The 16,499-nt window shown below is 42.7% G+C and overlaps 1 long non-coding RNA gene across 1 annotated transcript in view; it reads left to right on the plus strand.

The window, feature by feature from the left end:
- The first annotated feature begins 9,994 nt into the window (after positions 1–9,994).
- LOC133369773 (uncharacterized) overlaps positions 9,995–16,499 on the plus strand; it is a 34,337-nt gene continuing 27,832 nt past the window's right edge. The window contains exon 1 of the long non-coding RNA XR_009758989.1: positions 9,995–10,076. This is a non-coding gene — a long non-coding RNA (uncharacterized LOC133369773). The remainder of the gene's footprint in view (positions 10,077–16,499) is intronic.

Here is a 16,499-nt window from a genome sequence, read left to right on the forward strand (position 1 = left end):
GATACAGAAGACCTCTTGGAGGCTGGCCTGAGACAAGTGGGAGAGGCAACGGGACAAGTGGGGAGCAGTGGGATGAGTGGAGGAGACAACAGGATGAGCGGGTGAGGCAACGGGACAAGCGGGAGAGGCAATGGGATGAGTGGGGGGCAGTGGGACTAGTAGAGGAGACAACAGGATGAGCGGGGGAGGCAACAGGATGAGCGGAGGAGGTGGGACGAATGGAGAGGATGGAGGGACGAGCAGGGGAGGCAACAGGACTAGCAGGGGAGGCAACGGGACTAGTGAGGGAGGCAACGGGGTGAGTGGGGGACAGTGGGATGAGCGGAGGAGACAATGGGACGAGCAGGGGAGGCAACGGTATAAGTGGGGCAGTGGGACAAGCAGGGGAGGCAACGGGACAAGCAGGGGAGGCAACGGGATGAGCAGGGGAGGCAATGGGATGAGCAGAGGGGATGGCGGGATGAACAGGGGATGGCATGGCGAGCAGGCTGGCAAGGGTAACACACACATCGCCACTCACTATTCTGCTACTGCTGCCTTCTCCTCCTTTATCCTTGCCCTCCGGTGTGGTCTGGCTCTCGACTTCCTCTGTTGTGCCTCCTAACACAGAGCACGAGGGAAGGAAGAGTGATTCTGCGCAGAAGCCTAGTTTGAGGTACATGTCTTTTCATGTACCTCAGAGGAGCAGAAGACTTCCCCTGCTCCCCCCCGTAACGTCCAAACGTAACATAGGAAATGTTACCGTTACTGCTAAAAAGTAGGGAAATTACTAGATGTTCTATTACTAACAAAATGTAATGAAGTTACCCACTCATTACTTTAAAAAGTAATGAATTACAAGTAACTTGTTATTTCTAACAAGTAACTTGTTATTTCTCACGAGTTACTTCCAAGCTCTGGTGTGTGTGTGTATAAACAAATACAATTCATATTATATAAGCCTTATATAAGCATTACAAAGTTTGCTTTGTGTATATATGTTTTTAGGCGTGGCTATCAATAAACACACATGCATTTATAAATATAAATATATATTTTAATGTAGGAGACAGATTATATTCTCATAAGCATTCTGCTTTATTTGTGTTGCATTAGCCAAACTATGGCCATCTTGACTGTAAATCTCCATAGTGATTATTCAAAGGCAAAGAATTATGGAGTTCAGAAGGCTAACGTGTTTCAAAAGCTTCATCCAAGATCCACACATTTCTCAATTGGCTTGATCTCTGTTAGGTGAAGAGTATCATTTATGACTGTGGACAGTGAAATTGGTAACTTTATCCAAAGATATCTAGTAAGAGGATGGTGGAGAGGTTCCAGTATGAAACCAGGTTATTCTATTACTATGTAAAAGCCACCACTGGAATTGTCTACTATGAGAGATTAGTGTCCATTTATTCAAAGAGTCATTTTATACAATATGGAGGATTCTGATCTTATCTGAATATCTTAGGAAAGGCAAACTTTATAAAAGTTACATTTATATCTTAATCGTATTTACTACTAATAAATGTGAACTATGCATATTCTGTACTTGAAATGCCAACAGCTCTTGAGAGTCAATGTTGAGTTTGACTGCATCATTAAAAATTAAAAGAGACGTTCCAGATTAGTTCTTCTATAGATCAAACTAAATTTAATTGAGATGAGCAATCTATTCAGTACTATGACAAACTATCCTGGTCTGTGACTTTAAAATCTATTGTGCATTTTTAATGGAAAAATGTCTCTGTGAAGAATTTGAACCACAAATGAAAGATGCAGGACTGGTTTTGACCTATGCAGTTTAAGACCCCAATACCTCAGGGACTACCTCTTCCTACCTGAACTTGCCCAGATATTGTGGTTAATATCAGAAGCCCTCCATGTGCCACCCCAAGGGCTTTTTTTAGTGGTGGTTCGCTGTCTGTGGAAAGTGTATTCACAAGGTGTATTGGAAAATATGCACAAGATCTTTACGAATTTGAGGAGATAGGTGGAGTCCAACAATTTCCCCTTTAATGCCCTATCTAGGGCCTATGTGGGGACCTGAATAATATCCTTTTGTATGAAGCCATGCCATTGTACAGTGATGTGCCCTTTAAAAAGTTAAGGCTCTGTAGGAATGCATGATGTCATAAGAAGGCAAAGCAGGAGGGGCTGCAAGTCAAAGCTAAAGAGACCAAAGGTACAGTTGATGGGGGGTGTAGGCTTCAGGTCAGTTGCCAAGCATCTTTTGTGAACAAGATTATCATGGGAACAACCAGTTATCTATATTGGGTAGCTGCCACCCCTGTGAAATTAACTTAGCCTATGGCCTTGCCATTATACTTTTGTGAGTACCCCAATCTCTGAGTGGGGCTAGACTACCAGGGGTCCTGTGCTTACCCAAGGTTTGGTTCCCTTGGAATGAAGGTCAGCCAAGACAGTGGTATTATGATATATGGTTTATTTACACATACATACTACCTGACTGTAAGATGGACTGTTAATGCTGTGGACTCCTTCAACAGACCTTGCTTCCTCACCAGGCTTCCAGGGAGGCCTGCAGACACACAGCAAAACCTCTCTGTCTGTCTCTTCCAGCTTCCCAGCCTCATCTAAACACAGACTGCTTCTTAACTATAGGATGAGGGTACCCCCAGCTAGGTGAAGTGGGAAACTCCTGAAAGAGTTCCTATGGCATACATTGCTCTCCTAGACAAATCCTTACACATGTTAATGGGCCACTTATTATTTATTTATTTATTTATTATATTTGTATACCGCCCCATAGCCAAAGCTATTGTCTCACAGACTGGTCTGACCAGTGAAGCAGGTTTCTCTGTTTAAAAACTGTATGCTTGTATACAGATTCAAAATCAGATGCTGGAAAGGGAACTCAAAGACACCATTCATCCTGCCCCCTCCCCAATAACAATACTATCAAGGCCACAAGAATGGAATGTGAATGACAAAGCTTCAGTAGTGTAGTGAAATAGTACATAAAGCTGACAGTGAGATCCCAAGGAGACCTAGCTGCATATCTGGAGGAGAGGCCTTGATAGGATGTCCCTTGAACCACAAGAGTTCAGAACCGTTGCTAAACAAAGGGGATTTGCCAGCAACCCAAAAGGGCCATAAGATTATTTGCTTTTTCTTCACTTTGTTCTGTAGACCCTCATCCTATGATTAAAACATGTTAAGAGTAAACTTGCTGTTTCTTTTTCTTTCATTGCCTACCTGAATACTAAAAAGAACCCTTGTCCCTTTGTTAAAACACAAGGAAACACACCTGGCACCATCATTATTAGCTTTTGTGCACCACCTTTTTGGCTCTTAATCTTGGATCATACCTCAGTATGATCTGGCCCCTGTTGCAGTGCTTACCTTTTAATGGGTTGTGATAGGATTTGTCCTTTTTATAGTATTAATGGATAAACAATTTAGGAATTCTTTTTGTTATCAGGTTTTTAATTGAATTCAGGAGATTTATTGTGTTGTAACTAGCCTTGAAACTTTTTTTGTATAAAGAAATGAAAAATCCAATAAATAATAAAAATAATAATAGAACCAGCCAAGGTGAAGACAAAGTATCTAGTGATAATCATTAGGTTAATACTGTAAATAGTTAACTATATTTGGGAAAATGCACCCATTTTAGCTGAAAACAAGTCTTGATTTCAAAAGAAAAGCAGATTAAAGTAATGCATAATGTATACACTTTTTATTAAGATATAGACAGGAGAGAAATTTTGGCTCTTATTTTAGCTTTGAGCTAATCTAAGTTATAACTAAACCCACCCAGAGAACATAAAAGCAAAAGGCAATTTAGAATAAAGGCATAAAGCTTGAAGGCAAAAGGCAATAAGGTATTTAACAAGGCTTCAGAAATGATATTGAAAAATTGCTTTGATTTTGTATACTATCCCTCTGTATGCTGTGCCAATTGGTTTAGGAACTGATCCCAAAGTGGCTTGTGTGCAGGAATTACTTTCTGCTGAGTCACTGTAGGCTGAGGCGTGGCAAACCAATATTTCATTGCCATTTGCAACTGGGAAAGGCTTAGTAATGAGTCATTGCTCAGACATTGATGCTTCAATATTGCTAATGTATTTATAGATACCAGTGAGGACTATCATTTTATTGATACTAGAGCGGTTTCCCATTTTCAATTTTGTCACAGAATTTAGAAATGGGTAGTGACTCTAGCCCTATTCAGGTATTTCAAATTCCTTATACAATGAGGGTCAGACTTCTGTCTGTAATGCTATTCCCTTTACATCAGCATTATTGTGAACTTTTCATAACAATCTGAACGTGAATGGTTTGTTTTATTATAGTAATATTTGTATTTTTTTATTATGTATTTGACTTATTGCAGATTATTTCACCACAGCATTCAGGCATACTAGCTAAGAGGCCACATCTATGGTGACCATTGTTTGAGATTTTATTGAACTACTGAGGAAGACCTATATGGTTGAAATATATTTGGTTTTTGGCATAGATCAGTGGTTCCCAAACTTTTCCCCCAAGGACCACTTGCCAATTGCCAGTTGGGTTGGCAGACTAGTTAATGATTTTTCTGCCTGTTGTAGCAATTGTAATGCACTGTGCTACATGCTGTACGATTTTCAATATGATTTTATTGCTTCAGTTATTTCTTATATTGTATTTTATTTATTACAATTTACATTCCTCAGAATGCAAATTGTAATACAATATAATACCATATAAGAAATAAAAGAGGCAACAAAATACAACTAAAAATGAATATGAATATTTAATGCATACATACATGTCACAGACCACCTGAATGAAGCTTGCGGACCACTGGTGGTCCACAGACCACAGTTTGGGAACCTCTAGTATAGATCATTGTGTGTCACATAGCTTTGTTTAGGAGTCATAGTGTAACAATGGTTAGTGCTTACACTCACAGAACTGTCACCGTACAAATATAAGAAATGGGTCCCCAAATGCTTGTTGAGTTGAAGGGGGGGATCCCAGGTCTGAAAATGTTGAAGACTACTATGTTAGAGTATTTGAAACAAAACAAGAAATAAGAAATAAATGTGAAGACACTTGACCAGTGTCCCCTTGGACATTTTAGCACGTCATATAATCCAAGGATTTTGCAGAAGGTAGTTGTTTTTAGTTATGATTTAGTCTGGAGCAAGGTGCTCAGGCATAACTGATCTGAGGAAAGGTTACATAGATTACTTCTGTCTGCAGAAGTCTGGTGTTATCGTTCTGCATTGCATATGCTTAATTCTGCATTTCTTATGCTAAATTGGGTGCTTCCTTGCTCACTCCTCTGGGTTTCTGTCTCTTGAAACAGCAAAAATCCCTCATAAGTGCTGCAAGGACTGGGACCCCCTGCCTGACCCTGACTCCAGAGAGAGGCTGCAGTTAATCTTGCAGCCTCTTGCATCAGCTCCTGGCTGGGTCAGGGGGCATAAAAGCCCAGCTGACGTTGGGCGGCTGGTCTGCTGCTGGTGGAGTCACCACCAAAGGGATTACACCAAAGCGGACTTCCCTTGGGAAGCCCCCTAGGGTGTGCCAACGGCCTGGGCATTACCCCCTCCTATTTTTTTTTAACCAGTCCAGAGGAGATTGGTAGTGGGGAGGGTGTAAGGCGTATGTGTAGTTCTTGCACAGCATGAGAGCCTGTGCAGTAAACTGAACGATAGGAGAAAGTCACCAGATGACTTCAGAGTGAGAGTCTGTAACTGGCAGAAGGCTGGCCCTCCCTGGGTGTGACACGGGGGCAGTAGATGTGCCCTGTGTGAAAGATATTGAGTGGGTCTGACTGTTCCCAATTCTCTCAGAGGCCTACTGGAATAACTGGTTCAGGTAGATTTTGCTGGTAGGCTCTTGCTGGGTCCATATCCAGTGTTTAGGAGGAGTCTTAGTAAGGAAGAACATGGGTGATGCTACCCCAATTTCAGTGTTCATGGGTAGAGGGAGATATAGCCATGGGGAGGTGATGAACTACTATAGAAGATGAGGACAAGGCTATCTATGCCTTGTTCCTCACTTCCACACCTCTCATGGATGGGTTCCTTGTTGCTCATCTGTTGTGCCCACTGGCCTGTGTGTTGCTGATTAACATCAGATCGGTACACAATAAGGCCACACTCATCCATTATTTGTGGATGAAGGTGCTGATTTGGTGTGCATTACCAAGACCTGGGTGGGTGAGCTGGAAGGAGTTGATCTGACCCAGCTTTGCCCACCTGAATACTCGCTGCAACACCAGCACAGGCTGCAGGGAGTTGCTGTGGGCTACAGAACTTCCATCTCTGTCACCAGGAAACCACTCTGTCTTGGAGCTGCTGTGAGGGCCTGCATCTGGTGTTGGGCCAAGGAGAGGGTAAACTAGGGTTGCTGCTGATGTACCATCCACCCTGCTGCCCAGCAGCTTCTCGGACCAAACTGGCAGATGCCATCTTGGCTGTGGTATTGGAGGAGCCCAGAACAATAGCCCTGGGTGACTGCAATGTCCACGCTGAGGCTGCCTCTAGTGTTCCGGCTCGGGACTTCATGGCTTCTATGCTGACCATCTCAAGTTCTCACCAGCCCAATGCATAGGGCAGGGCACACCCTTGACTTGGCTTTTCCTCCAAATGGAGGAAGGGGTGGTCTGGAGATGGGGGTGGTGGATGTCACTCCATTGTCATGGTCACACCACTTCCTGGTGAAGTTTAGACCTATGGCTCCAATCCTCCCCTGCAGGGCTGGTGGACAGATAAGATGGTCCGCCCCCAAAGACTAATGGAATCCACTAGATTCCTGAATGCCCTGGGCAAGGTGCATTGGGCTCTTCACACGGTTGCCCTCTTTGGCATTCTGGAACCTGGTTTGCACCTTGGTACACCAGTGAGCTAAGGGCAATGAAACAGGCTGGACAATGACTAGAACGCAAGTGACAAAAGATGTGCTGTGAGGCTGATTGCGCTCATGTAAAGCATCATTACCATGCCTACTGTGCGGTGGTGAGGGCGGCCCTTCTCTGCCACCATCGCATCCTCAAGTAGCCATCCAGTGGAACTTTTCCGTATTGTCAGGGTTCTGTTGCCATAAACTCCAGGAAATGGAGGTCCACTGTGAATTGTTTGCAAGGCACTTTGAGAGTAAAGTTGCTCGCCTCTGTAGCAATCTTGATGCCCCATCCACATCTACTGTAGTCCCCAGTGAGGTGTCCAGTGCAATGTCTGCTGCAACTTCTTGGGAATTGTTTCAGTTGATGAAGCCTGATGACGTGGACAAGGTGCTTGTGACGATGTGGCTAGTGGCGTGTCCTCTCAACCCTTGTCCTTCTTCACTTATTAAAGCTTGCTGAAGGGGTTTGACTGAGTGGATCCAGGGTGTGGTCAACACATTGTTGCAAGAGGGAGTGGTTCCAGCTACCCTGAAAGAGGAGGTGATCCAAGAAAAAGGTCACCCTGGACCCATTTGTTTGCAGCAACTACTGACCGGTTGCAAATACCCCCTTCTTAGGGAAGGTGATTGAGAGGGTTGTGATGCAGCAACTGGAAGGCCTCTTGGATGAAACAGATTATTTTGACCCATTCCAGTCTGGGTTCAGGCCTGGTTATGGGACTGAATTGGGCTTGGTCACTCTGATGGATGACCTTCATCGGGAGAAGGACAGGGGGAGTGCGACCCTGTTACACTTACTTTATCTCTTGGCGGCTTTGGATACCGTTGACCATGGTATCCTTCTGGGATGACTTGGTGAGATGGGTATTGGAGGCACTGTTTTACAGTGGTTCCGATCCTACCTCCAGGGTCATTTTCAGAGAATAGCATTGGGTGATTGTCTTTCAGCCTCCTGCCAGTTGTGCTGTGGGGTGCCAAAGGGTACCATCTTGACCCCCATGCTGTTTAACATCTATATGAAGCCCTTGGGAGCGGTCATCTGGAGATTTGGGGTGAGATGTCAGCAATACACTGATGATACCCAGCTCTATTTCTCTGTAACATCTGAATTGGGAGAGGCTGTGCAAGCCCTGGACAGCTGCCTGGACTCGGTGGTGGGCTGGATGAGAGCCAATAAATTGACTGAATCCTAGCAAGATGGAGATGTTGTGGGTTGGTGGTTCCCGTGTTCAGACAATTGGTCAGTTGCCTGCTTTGGATGGGGTCATACATGCTCTGAAAGAGCAGGTCCATAGTCTGGGGATGCTTCTAGATCCATCTTTGTCGCTAGAGTCCCAGGTGACTTCAGTGGCTAGGAGTGCCTTTTACCAGCTTTGGATGGTAAGATAGCTGCGGCCATTTCTGGACTGGGATAGCCTGACCACTATTGTCCACGCACTGGTAGCCTCCAGGATGGATTACTGTAATGCTCTCTATGTGGGGCTACCCTTGAGGTTGGTCCAGAGGCTGCAACTGGTGCAAAATGTGGCGGTGAGACTGCTCACTGGAGCAGGGTGTGATGTTCCTGCTTATATTGTAAATATGGTAAGTGCTGGTTATATAGAAGATATATGGTAAGTGGAGTGAAAGAGGAGGGGGAGTACATGAGCAGTAGAATGCTGAAGGATTGGCTGAGCATTTGAATGGCTGGGAGTATAAATGGAAGAATGACAGTTGAATCTGGGTGGAGGTTTGGTGGTGAATTGAGGTGGTGGCTGTGAGGTGGTGTTTGGAGGTTGTTGTTGTTGTTGAGAGTGAGTCGGAGTTCTGAGGCAATTAGTAAGAAGTCAAGTACATAACAGAATATAGATGAAACCATACACTTGTGAAACATTCCTTAAGTAATCTTGTTATTTCTAATTCTTAATAAATATTTCTTGGTTAAACAAAAGCCTGATTCCTTCAGCTGGGAAACACAAACCAGGGGGGATAGCAAGTAACCAAGGCTGAACAGTTGTATCAAATGATGGCAGCGGTGGAGGAAAAGATATTGTATCCAGTACCACAGAGAAACCCAGGGCTGTTAGCTTCAGTGCAAGAGGCTGCAGGGGGGGTTGGGAATTACCTATACCCATAGACACAAGGTATTGAGATAGCCTGGCAGAGACTAAGGCACAGTCTAAAGGTTATAAGAGATACAGAGTTTGGGTAGTAAGGCCTAGCAGGGGGATCTTCTGAGATCTGTGCTAGTGCGGTGAAAGGTAAAAATAAACCTGACGATCCTGTCTGCTGGTAGCCACAAAGTGAGAGCTTCACAGGTGGTGCTGGGGAAGGACATCACACAGGGTATTGCCAATATGTCAACCCGCTGCTGAAAGAATTGCGCTGGCTACCTATTTGCTACCAGGCTAAGTTCATGGTTCTAGTTTTTGTGTACAAAACCCTATACAGCTTTGGACCAGGATACCTGAAAAACCGTCTTATCCCTTATATACCCAGTCGATCACTGTGCTCTGCAGGTGAGGGCCTCCTGCAGATACCATCTTATCAGGAGGTCCATTCTGCACAACATAGGAAGTAGACCTTTAGTGAGTGGCACCTACCCTTTGGAATTCCCTCCCCTTAAATATTAGACAGGCACCATCTCTGTTATCTTTTCGGCTCCTACTGAACACCTTCCTTTTTCAACAAACCTTTTCAGTTGAGATATTATTTCAGTCGGAATTGCTTTTTAATGTTTTTAAACCTTTTCTTTCTTTTTTAAAGATGTTTTTAAAGCTTTTAAAAATATTTTAAAAGATATTTTGTTTTAATATATTTTAAAGTGTTTTTAGTTTTGTTTGCCGCCCTGAGGAGGAAGGACAGGATATAAACCAAATAATAAAATCAAATAAATAAAATAAGTAAATAAACTGCATATTAGAAACAGAACCCAACAAAAGAAGGACATCTTGCATGCATTACTCTGCTGAAGAGAACAAAGTTGAATCAAATAAACTTGCACTTAAAAAAAACAACCGGAAGAGAAAGCTTGAACTAACAGTGCAACAATATCAACAAAAGACATAATGATAACTTTTGGTTGTTTTTGCCCAGTAGTTCTTTACAACTCTATCCTTCTGTTTAAAGGGACTCATCAAGAAGCTCAAGGATATTTGCAATACCTCCCTAATCCATTTCATGGTTGTTTGTGTATTCTAAAGATGTAGATCAGGATAGTCTGAGCCAGAAACCTCTGAAATGAGTAACAGGTAAATATGTGTTTTATTTATTTTTATTGGCAGTTGGTATAGCATAAATTAAATCAATGTATCAAGACACGTTTGCATTTACCAGGCAAATGTATGAGCGAGGGAGAAATTTGGTATGGTTCACATATGAATGCAAACCTACCTTTATTTATTTATTTATATACCTCCCCATAGCTGAAGCTGTCTGGGCAGTTTACAGCAATTTGAAGTTCCCAAAAGAATACATGAACTAAATATAGCTATTCTTTGAAATTTGCAGTAACTTAATTTTGTGGTGCAGTTGTACAACTGAGATGCACACAAAATGTGTATATTTGTGCATAAAAGTTAATATCAGTGAAAATAACATATCGAAATGCATTATATTAGGAAAAATTGTATACAAACGTATGTATTAGAAATGTGCATGAAAATGCTAATACGTTTTTATGACACTTTAAAAAAAATTATGAACCTATTTGGAAATGTGAACTGAATTTAAGATTAGAAAATGAGAAACGGAGAGAAACCAAAATAGATAGATTTGCCCATTCCTAGGTACGTGTGTATAGGATTGCAACCTTTATAGTTTTAGGGCTGTTGTTTTGGCTATATCCTCCCCTGCTCCCCAAACATCATAAACTTGTGTGAAACATGCTAACTATTGCCAAATACCAGAATCAAAAGTGGTATGACATGAAGAATATAAGGCATGAACTGTTTACCACACAATGGACAACTGTTATTATAATAACACTAGATTTATTTTGTACAGATATAGGAATGCTGTTCCTTATTAAATTTTTATGATTTCCCAGGGCATAAAAGAACAGCTTTCACATTTCATTATTAGATTGTAAGTATATTCAACATTGATACCCACTTCATCTCTAACAATAACTGTGAGGGAATAGCCTATTTTCATATAAACAATGTAAATTTATGCTTCAATCAATGTCTGGGTCATTTTAGTACACGCTATCATTTTGTCTGATGAACAGATTAGCCATACTGACTTTGTGTCGGTTAAAAAGACAGATTGTCGTCTGTTGGCACAAGAGCAACATATTCATTTTGGCTACCATGGAACATATTCATTTTGGCTACTTCATTTCAATAATTTTGCAGCATGAGCTATGAAATATGCTGGTTTCTCAATTCACTGTTCATTAGCGCCAGAGTAATTTAGCGACTAGAGATTGGGTTTGGGAAACTCACGATCAAACGTCTGCTCAAGGCAAAATAACATGTTACATTATTCATGTTTTTTAAAAAGCATGCTTAAACTGGCTAGTCAAGGTAAAAGCAGTCATGGGCCTCTGATCCAGAATGCAATATCAATCAGAAGCTCACACCAATTTCCTGCCAAAAATCTGCAAATAGTATCTTCAAGGGCGCAAGTGGAATCTTCAATACGAAACTGATGCAGGTCCTCAGTCCAGATCAGGATCCTGTGGCTACTTTCACTTCAAAATAAAAATGAACAGTTTAAGTACTTAACAAAAAAAATGGCATATGTATTTCTGTTTCCTGACTCCTGGCTGAGCAGAGCAGAGAGAGCTGTCTCAGTTGGTCCACAGGGGAGGAGATATAAGCAAGCCAGCTTTCAGAGAACGAGTGAACAGAGTGAGTGAACAGGGAGAGCAAACAGGAGTTTGACAAAGGAGCTGTAGCGAGCGGGAAAGGAAAAAGGCCAAGAGGGCTTTGAAGCCGTGGGCTCTAAAGGGCTCCATAGCAGCTTGATTGGAAGGGGTACGGCCTGATAGCTATTGGCTTAAGGGCATGGCCTGAGAACTGCTGAGGGCAACAAGCAGCAGCTGTGCGTGCTGGGACTTTCATTCTGTTTCTTGACTCCTAACTGAGCAGAGCAGAGGGAGCTGTCTCAGTTGGTCCAGAGGTGAAGAGATATAAGCACACCAGCTTTCAGAGAGTGAACGAACAGGGAGAGCAAACAGGAGTTGGACAAAGGAGCTCAACAGGGGAGGTCAAGGGGGAGGTCCCAAATAAATAAATAAATAAATAAATCTCTTTCTCCAGCGCACCACATACCAGTGGGACTCTCAAGTTTACCCTGAAGTAGGACAAGACAAAGCACAGGCTACTCCAAAACAAGTAGCCAGAAACAAAAGGTAGAAGAGAGTATGACCAGGAACGATACTCCAGTGGTTGTGACCTGCAAGGTGTGTGCCATGTTTATTTTGTTGCCTGAGAACCACATGGCATACACGTGCAACAACTGCAAGCTCATGCCACTTTTGGAAGAAAAAGTGAGAGGCCTGGAATGACGGGTGGCCACACTGAGGACTATAAGAGAAAATGAAGAGTTCTTAGACAGAACACTGGAACAACAACAGCAAAGAGAAGTGGAGGTGGAAGAGCAACAGCATGTGGTAGGAGAAGAGGAGACTGCTTTAGAGAGGAACAACGAAGTGGAGGAAACTCTGTGGGAAAGGGTGACAGGAGCAGAAGAGCTAGAAGACACCCTTCACCAGTGGAACTATGGAACCACTTTCAGCCACTCAAGGATGAGACTGGAAGACAGCCTGTGGTGGAAGAATTACAGGAGACCCCGTGCAACAATGAGCAAGAGGCTGAAGCTCAATCAAGCAGGGGCAATGAAACCACGCCCCACAACAAGGAGTACTAGTAGTGGGAGACTCCCTACTGCATGGGATCAAAACCCAAGCATGCCGAGAAGATCCGTGGACTCGTCAGGTATGCTGTCTACCAGGACAGATTAGAGACGTGACAGAAGGGTTGCCATCACTCACCAAGCCCACCGACAGGTATCCCTTTCTCCTCATCCATGTAGGAACAAATGATATTGCCAAACGAAGCTATGAAGAAATCACATCAAACTTTGAAGCTCTGGGAAGGAAACTCAAGGACTTTGGGGCCCAGATAGTTTTTTCATCCATCTTTCTAGTAGTTAGAAGAGGAGTAGAAAGGGAAAGACAAATACTCTGTGTGAATGAATGGCTACGGAGGCATGAAATATGAGAGATTTGGATTCTGGGACCACGGGCTATGGTTCCTGAAAGATGAACAAGGACTGGGAAGAATGTGTATGGCCACAGCATGGAGAAGTTCATCAGGAGGGCTTTAAACTGAATCCTAAGGGGGAGGAAGATGTAAACTTGGTGGTAACAACTGATGAAGGCTTGTGCACAGTAACGGGAACAGAGAGATTGGCTCCAGTAGGGCCCAGTAACAGTCCTCAGAAAAATGTAGCAATGTCTGTATACTAATGCACAGACTTGTTAGGTATAACTGAAACTTGGTGGGATGACTCCCATGACTGGCATACAGCAATTGAAGGATATAACTTGTTCAAAAAGAACAGAAGGAATAAAAAGGGAGGTGGAGTCGCACTATATGTTAAAAATATATATCCCTGCACAGAAATACAGGAAGATGAGCTTCGTAGCTCCACCAAGAGTATCTGGATTGAAATTAATGCAGCAAATAATAAAAGGAATGTGGTGCTTGGAGTCTACTACTAACCACCCAATCAAGGAGAAGACGAGAATGTAACTTTTGAAAAGCAAATTGCTAATGTTTCGAGGAGGCATGATGTCGTAGTAATGGGGGACTTCAATTATCCCGATAGCTGTTGGGAGACAAATTCTGCCAAACACAGCCCCTCCAAGAAATTTCTGACTTGTGTTGGAGATAACTTTCTCCTACAGAATGTGGAGGAAGCAACCAGAGGATCAGCTATCCTGGACTTGATTCTTACCAATAGAGATGATTTGGTGGATGAAGTGGCAGTTACGGGAACTCTGGGGGAAAGTGACCACAACATACTTGAATTCTTGATTTTAACAGAAGCAAAAGCTGAGAGTAGCCATATGTGCACCCTGGACTTCAGGAAAATTGATTTTAATAAACTCAGAACAATTGTAAGTACGGTTCCATGGCCAGCAGCCCTAATGAGAAAAGGAGTCCAAAATGGGTGGGAGTTTCTAAAAAAGGAAATTCTAAAAGCGCAATGGCAAGCAATTCCAACAAGGAAAAAAGGGGGAAAACAGCAGAAGAAGCCAATGTGGCTTCACAAAAAGCTTAGAGAGGACCTAAAAATAAAAAAGGAGACATACAGGAAGTGGAAAGAAGGCCAGGCCACAAAGGAAGAGTACAGGCAGGTATCACAGAATTGCAGGGATGGTGTCAGGAAGTCTAAAGCTGAGAATGAGCTGAGGTTAGCAAGGGATGCTAAAAGCAACAAAAAACCTTTCTTCAGGTATGTCCATAGTAAAAGACAGAGAAAGGAAATGGTGGCACAGCTACTCAATGAGGATGGCAAAATGATAACAGATGACAAAGAAAAGGCAGAAGTGCTCAATTCCTACTATGGCTCAGTCTGATTGATTGATTGATTGATTGATTGATTGATTAATTGATTGATTGATTGATTGATTGCACTTGTATACCACCCTATAGCCAAAGTTCTCTGGGCGGTTTACAGCAATCAGAAACATTAAAACAAATATACTATTTAAAACACATATTTTAAAAACAGTTTAAAACACAATTTTAAAATTTAAAACAATATAAAAACAATTTAAAACACATGCTAAAATGACTGGGAGAAGAGGAAAGTCTTGACCTGGCACCAAAAAGATAACAGTGTTGGCGCCAGGCGCACCTCGTCAGAAAGATCATTCCATAATTTGGGCCTCTTCAGGAGTGGTCTCACTACTGCCTCTTTCCGGCAGCCAGGGACCACCCCCTCTCGCAGAGAGGCATTAATCACTTCCCTGGCCCAGCCAGCTGTTCCATCCCTGCTAGCTTTTATTAGCCAAGAAGGGCAAGGATCCAGCACAGAAGTGGTTGCATGAACCTGTCCAAGCACCTTGTCAATGTCCTCAAGCTGCACCAACTGAAACTCATCCAAGAAATTGGGACAAGGCTGTGCTCTGGATACCTCGCTTGATTCACCTGCTATAACACTGGAGCCTAAGTCCTGGCAGATGCTAAAGCTTTTATCCTGGAAGTGTCTTCTCCCAAAGTTTCTGGGAAACATGAAGTAGAAGGGGCAGGATTGGAGCTTGAGATTGATAGACAAACCATCAAGGAATACCTAATCATTTTGAACGAGTTCAAATCGGCAGGGCCTGATAAACTGTATCCTAGACTATTGAAGGAACTGGCTGAAGAACTCTCAGAACCACTGTGTATTATCTTTGCAAAATCGTGGAGGATGGGTGAAGTGCCAGATGACTGGAGGAGAGTTAGTGTCACTTGGGGGGAGGGGGGAATGAAGATTCTTTTCATTACTCCAGTTTCTTTGCCTAGCATTGGCAAAGACACACAAGTTCAGTTACAGCTTCCTCTGAACATGAATAGGAGGAACTTTGTGCAAGATATCCCACAGTATGTTTCAAGACCATGATACTTGTTTTATTTCCATTGTAATATTGAATGTAATTATTTATGCATTGTCCTTTAAGGATGTGTTGTTGTTGTTGTTCTCCTTTCATGATTTATATGTTATGGCTGTTCTGTTCTTTAGATGTTTTTACTTTTCAAACCCTTCTGGGATTCATCAGTGTACAGTTTTGGCCCATTCGTTTACTTTCTTACGGTGAAGATGATCGTTTGGAATCCCATCAAGATTGCTTTTCTCTTAAAATGATTATTGTATTTTATTGCTCTTTCACGCTAAGCATTGAATCAAGTTCAACTATTGTATATTATGGATATGGGTGCGTGTGCCTTAGAACATTTTGTGATTATGTTGTTATTGATAAGTACTATATACAACCTATAATAACACACACCAATAGACGCCTTTGTGGTATTAAGGAAATAGTAGGATGTGATTTTCCATTTAAAGTCCCTGCATGGACCATCCAGAGAATATTAGTTAATCCAGATTTGTTTCAACACCTCAAACCCATTGCATTATGTTATGGCCTAGCTGATCTCCAGAAGTTACTTTCTCATCCTATGTACAGAAACAATTAGAAGCAGTTAGACAAATGGGAGAGCAAGCTACATTCTAGATTACACATGATTACCATACAGTCACTTACATTATAGATAAGCACTCACAGATATAGGCACATAGATGATTTGAATTCCCTGTTTGGCTGGGGTGAGGACGCCAAAGGAGGTTTAACCCTTATAATGCACCCCATTGTGGTGATTTTGATGTTTCAAATAATTCTGGTCTTTGTCTTAATGGTCCTTGTGATGCGTATCCATCTCATATGGCACAGGTATGCCACTGGAAGTCAGCATTGGAGCTTGGGGGGGGCAGGATTGTGATAACTAATGTGTGAGAGGACAACGAAGGAAGGAGTGGTACGGCTTGGCTAACCCCAGTTTGGTTCAAGTGGAATCTAGGAGGGGCAAAAGCCAAGAGCTATAACTCCCACCCCAACTCTCATGCACCCCCACCTGCATGGCTGGTGATGCGTTCCAGAGGTTGTGTGCAAAGGA

The sequence above is a fragment of the Rhineura floridana genome, chromosome 1 (assembly GCF_030035675.1).
Source record: "Rhineura floridana isolate rRhiFlo1 chromosome 1, rRhiFlo1.hap2, whole genome shotgun sequence".
Taxonomy (NCBI): Eukaryota; Metazoa; Chordata; class Lepidosauria; order Squamata; family Rhineuridae; genus Rhineura; species Rhineura floridana.